Raw genomic sequence first — 7,178 nt, 5'->3', positions numbered from 1 at the left:
TAAAAAAAAAATATTGCTTGTGATAATATCACCATTTGCATGTTATGTAATATTAAAGCAAGGATTTATCCAAAGTTTTTTTACTGCACTTACATTCGTTTTGCGAACCTGCATAATACTTTATTTACATGCCGTGCGATGATGTCAAACTGGAGACAAGGTTTTTAAATGAAGACCACAAGTTAGAAATGGCCTTCATACTTTTGTGGTTTTGAAATCTTCAAAGATTGTCTAAGATTGCTTAAGACTATTTTAATTATTTATGGCTACTTCGTATTTCTTTAAGTTTTCTCTCGGACATGGATTTCTCACGGATCTTAAAACAAATTTCATTTAGTTATGTCGTAGACAAGAGTGATAACTTAAAAATGTTTGAAAAGTGCTAATTTTTCCCCTGTGGACTCCAATTGATATATTTTGAAGCATCCTAGTTCTTAGTATTGAGACACTTAAAATTATTATGTTATCTTACGTTTTTAGTTAACAACGCTATACTTATAGGCAAAAACTAATTTAAACTAAAAGAACAAATAAAATTGGAAATAAATGTTTCCGAAACGGTCAACATTGAAAAAGAAGGGTAAATGTTTTTTCATTAACCCAACAAGAATCAAGTCAAAATTCTAAAGAAAAGTTCATTCAACTTCTTCGAAAAACCAGAATAAAAAAAGAAGTTATACCATCAGATTGCATACCAGAAAAGGTAAGGGAAAGTGGAAGGGCGAAAAAGTTAGAACTGGAACCCTCTACTAAATATGTTGTGAAACTTCTCCTCATTTATTTCAATATTGTGCTACCCTGCAGTCTCCCCTCACCATTGGATCCACCACGGTACACTTTGATAAAAAATTATGGTAATAAAATGCTCCATACAATATCCCATCCAAGAAGTACTCCAAAAATGAATAAAGCGTGTTATTTGTAAGAGAATTATATGAATTACAGAATGCAATCTTGGGTATGCTGTAAATAATAAATGATATGCTGTACACAATAAGTGGTACAGTTACGTAATAAGCGGTATTTTGTACATAATGAGTGGTATATGGTGCGAAATAAATGACGTACTGTATTACTTGGTTATTTTTTCTGGAGGTTTTAGTATTAGCATAATAGCTCGAATTCTCATTCCGTTTACGTACATGGTAATACTGCGGAAATAAAGCGTATAGGGCATCTCAAATCATAATAGTATTTTCAGAATCGCATGAAGAATTCAGCAAAAGAGATTGAAAAGGAGCTTAAAATGGCTCTTTTAAAACTGTAACATTTGACTTGCCGCAAACCTTTTTTTAAACTCCGAATTTTTGTCTCGTTATTTCTCGTTTAGTCATTTAGATAGAGACAGAGACCAAGATTTGGTATCGTGTATCAAATCTCAACAAAAACTTTTTAGCAAGTTTTCGGAACCGAGAGTAAATTTGCAGAACCATTATCAAGAGCAGCAAACATAAAATTCCACTAAAATTTTGTGTGCACCTTTAAGGTGCACACACCAAAAAACTAACTTCAAGTCAATAGTTACCAATATCTTGTAGAAAATTTATTTCTCAATAAAAAATTGTTCATTAAATATTTTTATTAAACATATCTGAAAATGTCTAATAAATCAGGGTAAAGAATTGAGAGAATGTAAAAATTTTATTTAGAAAATTTATGATTAATCATTTTAGAGCGAAAAAATTCGTTGAAACACCATCAACAACGTAATCCAAAACAACATAAACCTGCATAAAATACTCTAACCAAAATAAAACGGTATTTAATATTGAGTTAATGAGCATTTTTTTTGCTGATGTATATCATGATTATGATGATCATCATATCATCATGATCATCATGATGATCATGATCATCATGATCATCATGATCATCATGATCACCATGATCATCATGATCATCATCGTCATCATCATCAGCAGCATCATCATTCTGTTAAATAAGCTACCATTTATTTAACACAATGATGATGGACGCTGATAGATAATTTTATAATTTTTTTTTTTTTTTGCGCAATTTGGGGAAGAATTTTGAATTACGTTTGCGCTGGCAAAAAGTCTTAGTGCACACAATCCTGACCCCTTAACGGTCGAATTGACAAAACTGCCGTGGTGTAAACTAATGTTTGGAAAGAAAGGTTGTAAGAAATATGTAATATCATTTCCACACAACGGATCCATGCATGTAATGTAGACAGTCCGTATTGATACGAATTTTCATTTTCAGGCCTAGAAACCACTTTGGTCAAACCGTTCATTTACCGTGGAGTAGCTCCACATATTGTACATGTAGACCTAGAAGGCGTATCCATTAATGCTTAAGCCACTTTTCCATTCATCATTGTTAGAAAAATTTCATGTTTTACTTGAACACTTTTACCATTTTTATTAGTTATAGACGACCGCAAAGAGTTTATTTGGCTCTTTATTTCATCTACAAAGGCTTTAGTTTTCTCGGGAATCTCTTTGCAAAACTCTATGCATATAGGTCGACAAAAACAGACAGATGGAATAGCCGGATTTTACCAAACAACTGCGCCAGTTACTTTATCAATTAGTTTGACAGGCACCAAAGAACTATTAAACAAAATTGTATTAGAAATAAGTTTAGATTCCTCTGGAAGTTTCCTCTTGTATTTTCTTTGGCCAGAGGAACCATCACAGCCCCATTTACTATATAAAAGTAAATGTTTGAATTCAATATTGTACACGGAATCTATGGTCGAAATTCTAGCTACAGTATGATCCAATAAATCTTACAGTTCAAGAATTTTCGCAAGTGTGTTCGTAATTTCTATTGCAGAAGATGGTGGATAGCAGGTCTGTTTAATTTCTTGAATTTTACAATATGGTGGGAATATGGAACAGTTTCGTTCATTTGTCACCTTCCTCATGTACAAATATTGTGCTTTGGATAAATCTAAGTATATAAACATAACTAGTGCTTCTTCATCCGTTAGCATATTTTTCTGGCTTGCGTTTTCCATAAAACTCGTTATTAATTTTTTTTTGTCTTTATCAGCAATCATTAATGATTCCACAAGTTTTGCTTCTGATTCTTCTCCTATTGAATGCAACGTTTGAAGATATGTATTAAAGATGTGCTCGAATCCATATTCCTTAAGTAACATGGAATTTTTTCTTTTTTGCTGGATTCTGACGAATCTCTATTAGACACGTATGGTCTTCCGCGTTTTTCAAAAGAAGTAGATGGCCTGGAGTCGGTAATTGCCTTTTCTGAGTTAGGTAAAGATACACAATATTCAGAATCCAAGTTGTCCTCAGAAAGTTGATAATTTACTTTCAAAATTGTTGACAGCGCCTCAACTGTCCTTCCTCCATCAAATATAGGAAAGCAATAATTTACGTTTCGAACACTTAAAAGTTGTCATTTTAAAAAGTCACAAAAGTAATGTACATAATATTCAATAGTCAAACGTGTCGGTTTAATTTCCACTGTGAATTTGTTATAGGGGAGAGTGGGGAGAAGTGGGACGCGGGAGAAGTGGGACGCCCCTATAATTTTATTTCGCAGCAGCACCAAATTTCTATTGATATTGATATAGATATTGCAATTATCCTGAAAAAAAAAATCGTGTCCCACTTCTCCCCGCTCTCCCCTACTGATATAAATGTTTCAACTCTTTATATATTAGCATTTTGTACATTCACCACAAAATGAGTGCAAAAATACAAGATTGCCATGGTATCAATAAAAAATTGATATTAAATTTAAAAATATATACCAAGCTATTGTTATAAATGAACAAAATTTGAAAAAGCAGTTTTCTGTTTTTTTTACTTTTATCACTTTTTTCTCGATAATTTCGGAAACCGCACGTCATTCTGCAACTCATTCTTATACATGTTTCTAATAAACACCTAGGCTACAATACTATATTAAATCTAAAGCGTGGGGAAGTGCGGATAACTGCCAAAAGTCTCAGTGAACTTGAAGAATATTTTTTTTTTCATTTATTTTATTGCTCAAATAATTACACCTAAACTGAACCATATAAGTAAAAATCTATAATTTTCTTAAAATCTCCATAAGATAAGTTTTTCAAAAATGTTTAATTTAAACTTTATATTCATTCCTAGAAAGTTTTATAGAAAATTAACTTTTAAAGTTATGAAGTGAACAGGTTTGAATTAAACATCCACAAAAGTAATAAACAGTAGGGCTTCAAAACTTTTTTTTCACATAAAATTATGTGAAATTCCTGCGTTATAGTAATGATTGACTATTAAACTATTAAATAAATTTGAAATATAATGACATTAGTAGTAGCGACATTAGTAAAAAACATTTATGATAAGCTGCTGCTCTGCAATTTTCCACTGTGCGGTGTACAGTGTGCCAGAATGCACTTTTACTGGACAAAATTCGTAACTAATTTAATATTAGAGCTATATTCACTAAAATTAGTATGAGTACTAATATGATGTCTGCGCTTTTTATGAAGGTAATATTTTTTTATTTCTTTGCTATGGATACCTTTATTTTGCTTAGCAACAACCTACTTTTGTTATCTGCAGATATTTTATAAGTGCTATATTCACTAAATTTGGCATTAGTACCAATATGAGATCACAATTCTTACAAAAGTGATAACTTTTTAAATTTAGTGCTATGGATACTTATACTGCTTAGTTACCGGATACTCTCCTTAGTTACAAAGTGGTAAATTGATATTTGAATATTTTATCGGATTTTTGACCCACCTATATTGAATAACAATTGAGTATTTAGGTAAATAATGTTTTAGGAATAATAAAAGCAAAAAATAGTGCAAGAAAACATTATCAATTTTAAATTACATCAAAAAATTATAAAACAATAATATCGTTTGAAGATTGTTTAAGTAATTGTAAAACATATGAAAGAAATGCTTTATGATTTGTTTGGTGTGATGTTGATTTACGCAGTGATGAAATAACAGGATCACTGGAAGCTATGTGTCTATTGATAAGATCAGTATTTGTTGCTTTTCTGGATGTTTTTTGGCTGAAATTTTCGCGATAAGATTTGAAGTCTTTATTTCTAGCCTCATTAGCTTCCTCTGACATAAGTCCGATGGGTAATGTAAGGCTTTTAATTATGTCATGTCCATGTATCAATACTTTGTGAACTGATTGAGCCATGTAATACCATGGATAAAAGGACACATATAGTCTAAAAGTGTCAAAACAATAATCCTTGAACTTTAAGCAGTCTACTTCATATCCTGAAGAGAGCGTTACCAAGATAATGTAAAATCTGAATATAAGGTTTTGGTCAATACCCAGAATTTCAGCTGTTTTTTCATATGCTGCGAAAGCACGCCTTGAGGTATTGCCATCATTGCTTGTTCCAGAACCACCACTTTTAGGGAAATTAACAACAAGTCCCATTTTGTTCATAAAATCAGTCTGAATCTTACATTTAGCTACAGATGCCTTTTCTTTGTGTTCTTTAGATCTTGCTTGCCACTTTCTTGTTTCTTTTTTATATGCAATGAGCAATACCATCTCAAAAAATCGAATCCATGCATGAAGACTGGAAAGACCATATTTGAACTCTCTGTTAGTATAATCTATATTAAGGATATCAAGACTATTCATATTTTTTGGAGAGACAACACACACTGAACAGCATTGGCATGAGTTATTTTTTTCAAATAATATTGTTTGAACCTTCCCATTAATCATTGTAAGTTCAATAATACAATTCAATTCAATAGAAGATCCGCAAACCTCTAATAAAATCATACCCAAGCTTTCTATCTCACTTTTAATGTACTGATCTTCTTCAATCACAGATTCCTTGGATTCCTTTTTGTATGCAAATTTTATGGGTCTACAATAGGCTGTGGAGGACGATTTTTGATTTCTCCAAATAGGCACCTTTTCGTTGCTGTTGTTAAATCCAGTCATATCCAATGGGACTAGACAAGTAATAAATAATGATTCTTAATGCTTTAAATCTCTGTTAATGTCAGGTTCTGATAAAACTTGCTTATAAATACTTTGGCCAGTAGCACCATCAAAACCAGCCTTACACGTTAGTGTCATTGTTTTTATTGCTTTGTTGTTTAATATCAAGTGCCTTAGCACAGGTTCCTGAACTGCACAGATTCTTTGCAAAGTATGAATCATTAAATCTTTTAAAGGAACTGAAGCCAAATAGTTCTTCATTGTTATGTTTGCAGGATAGCATTTCAATTTTGCATCTCTGACATCATTGTAAGCGGGGTAGATGTTATATTCTTTCTCCAAGGCTCCACTTCTAATCAATTGATAGGAAGCTTTTGTCAGACTTGCATCAATTATTATAGCCAGTGCTTCGTCTGGTGAATATTTAGTTCCTTTATCAGTATTTGAAATATTTAAAACGTTCTTGGCAACAATAACAATAGATTCATCTCTAAACTTTTTATTAGCAGCAAAAAATAATTCATTGGATGAATGAGATTCAATTAAACAAGATACACGCCGTTTTTTAGTTTCATTAGAACTATTATCAAATGCAACTGGTTTTCGACCACGTCTACTTGCAGTTGGTTCATTGTCTTTTTTTCTGACAATTAAATATTCATTAAGCCAGTTCACAAACTTCTTTTCAACATTTTTGACAGTTTGCAGATTTCCACTTTTTTTTTATAGAAGTAAACAAATCGTTGAACAGCATGTCTAAAATCAACGTCTTTAAAATCAGCAAATTTCGGCTGAATAAATTTTAATATATCTTCAGTAATATTTTGTTTTGAAATACTAAGATTGTTTTTTTGGAGAAAATTATAATGTCTAAGTTTAACAAAACCATATCTAAATAATTATTGTAACAAGTATTTTGCATTTAAAAGTAAAATATTATAATATATATGCCGCCTGGACTACTAATACTTGTTAGTAATTAAGTTACTACAAGTTTTAGTAATTAAAAATAAAAGTAGGGTAAGGTTGCTAATATTGTACCGATGCCTATATTGTACTTTTAACATAACTCGTTATTTTTACAACCCACAAGAAATTTTTTAATTTATTTTTTATCTTTGCTGAATGAAATTAAGTAGTCAGCTGTTTTTTTTTGTCATCCAACTGTATTAAGGCCAGAGTAAGCTCTTGTTGGTTTGTTATTGGAGATTTCTTATTTTAGGTTTTTATGGCTAAGCGTATTTCACTAAAGAAAGTAGAAGA

This window comes from Hydra viridissima, unplaced genomic scaffold, assembly GCF_058129835.1.
Source record: "Hydra viridissima isolate aposymbiotic clone 2 unplaced genomic scaffold, HvirCarnegie_v1 scaffold_7, whole genome shotgun sequence".
NCBI classification, from domain to species: Eukaryota; Metazoa; Cnidaria; class Hydrozoa; order Anthoathecata; family Hydridae; genus Hydra; species Hydra viridissima.
Note: the sequence above shows the minus strand (reverse complement) of the source record.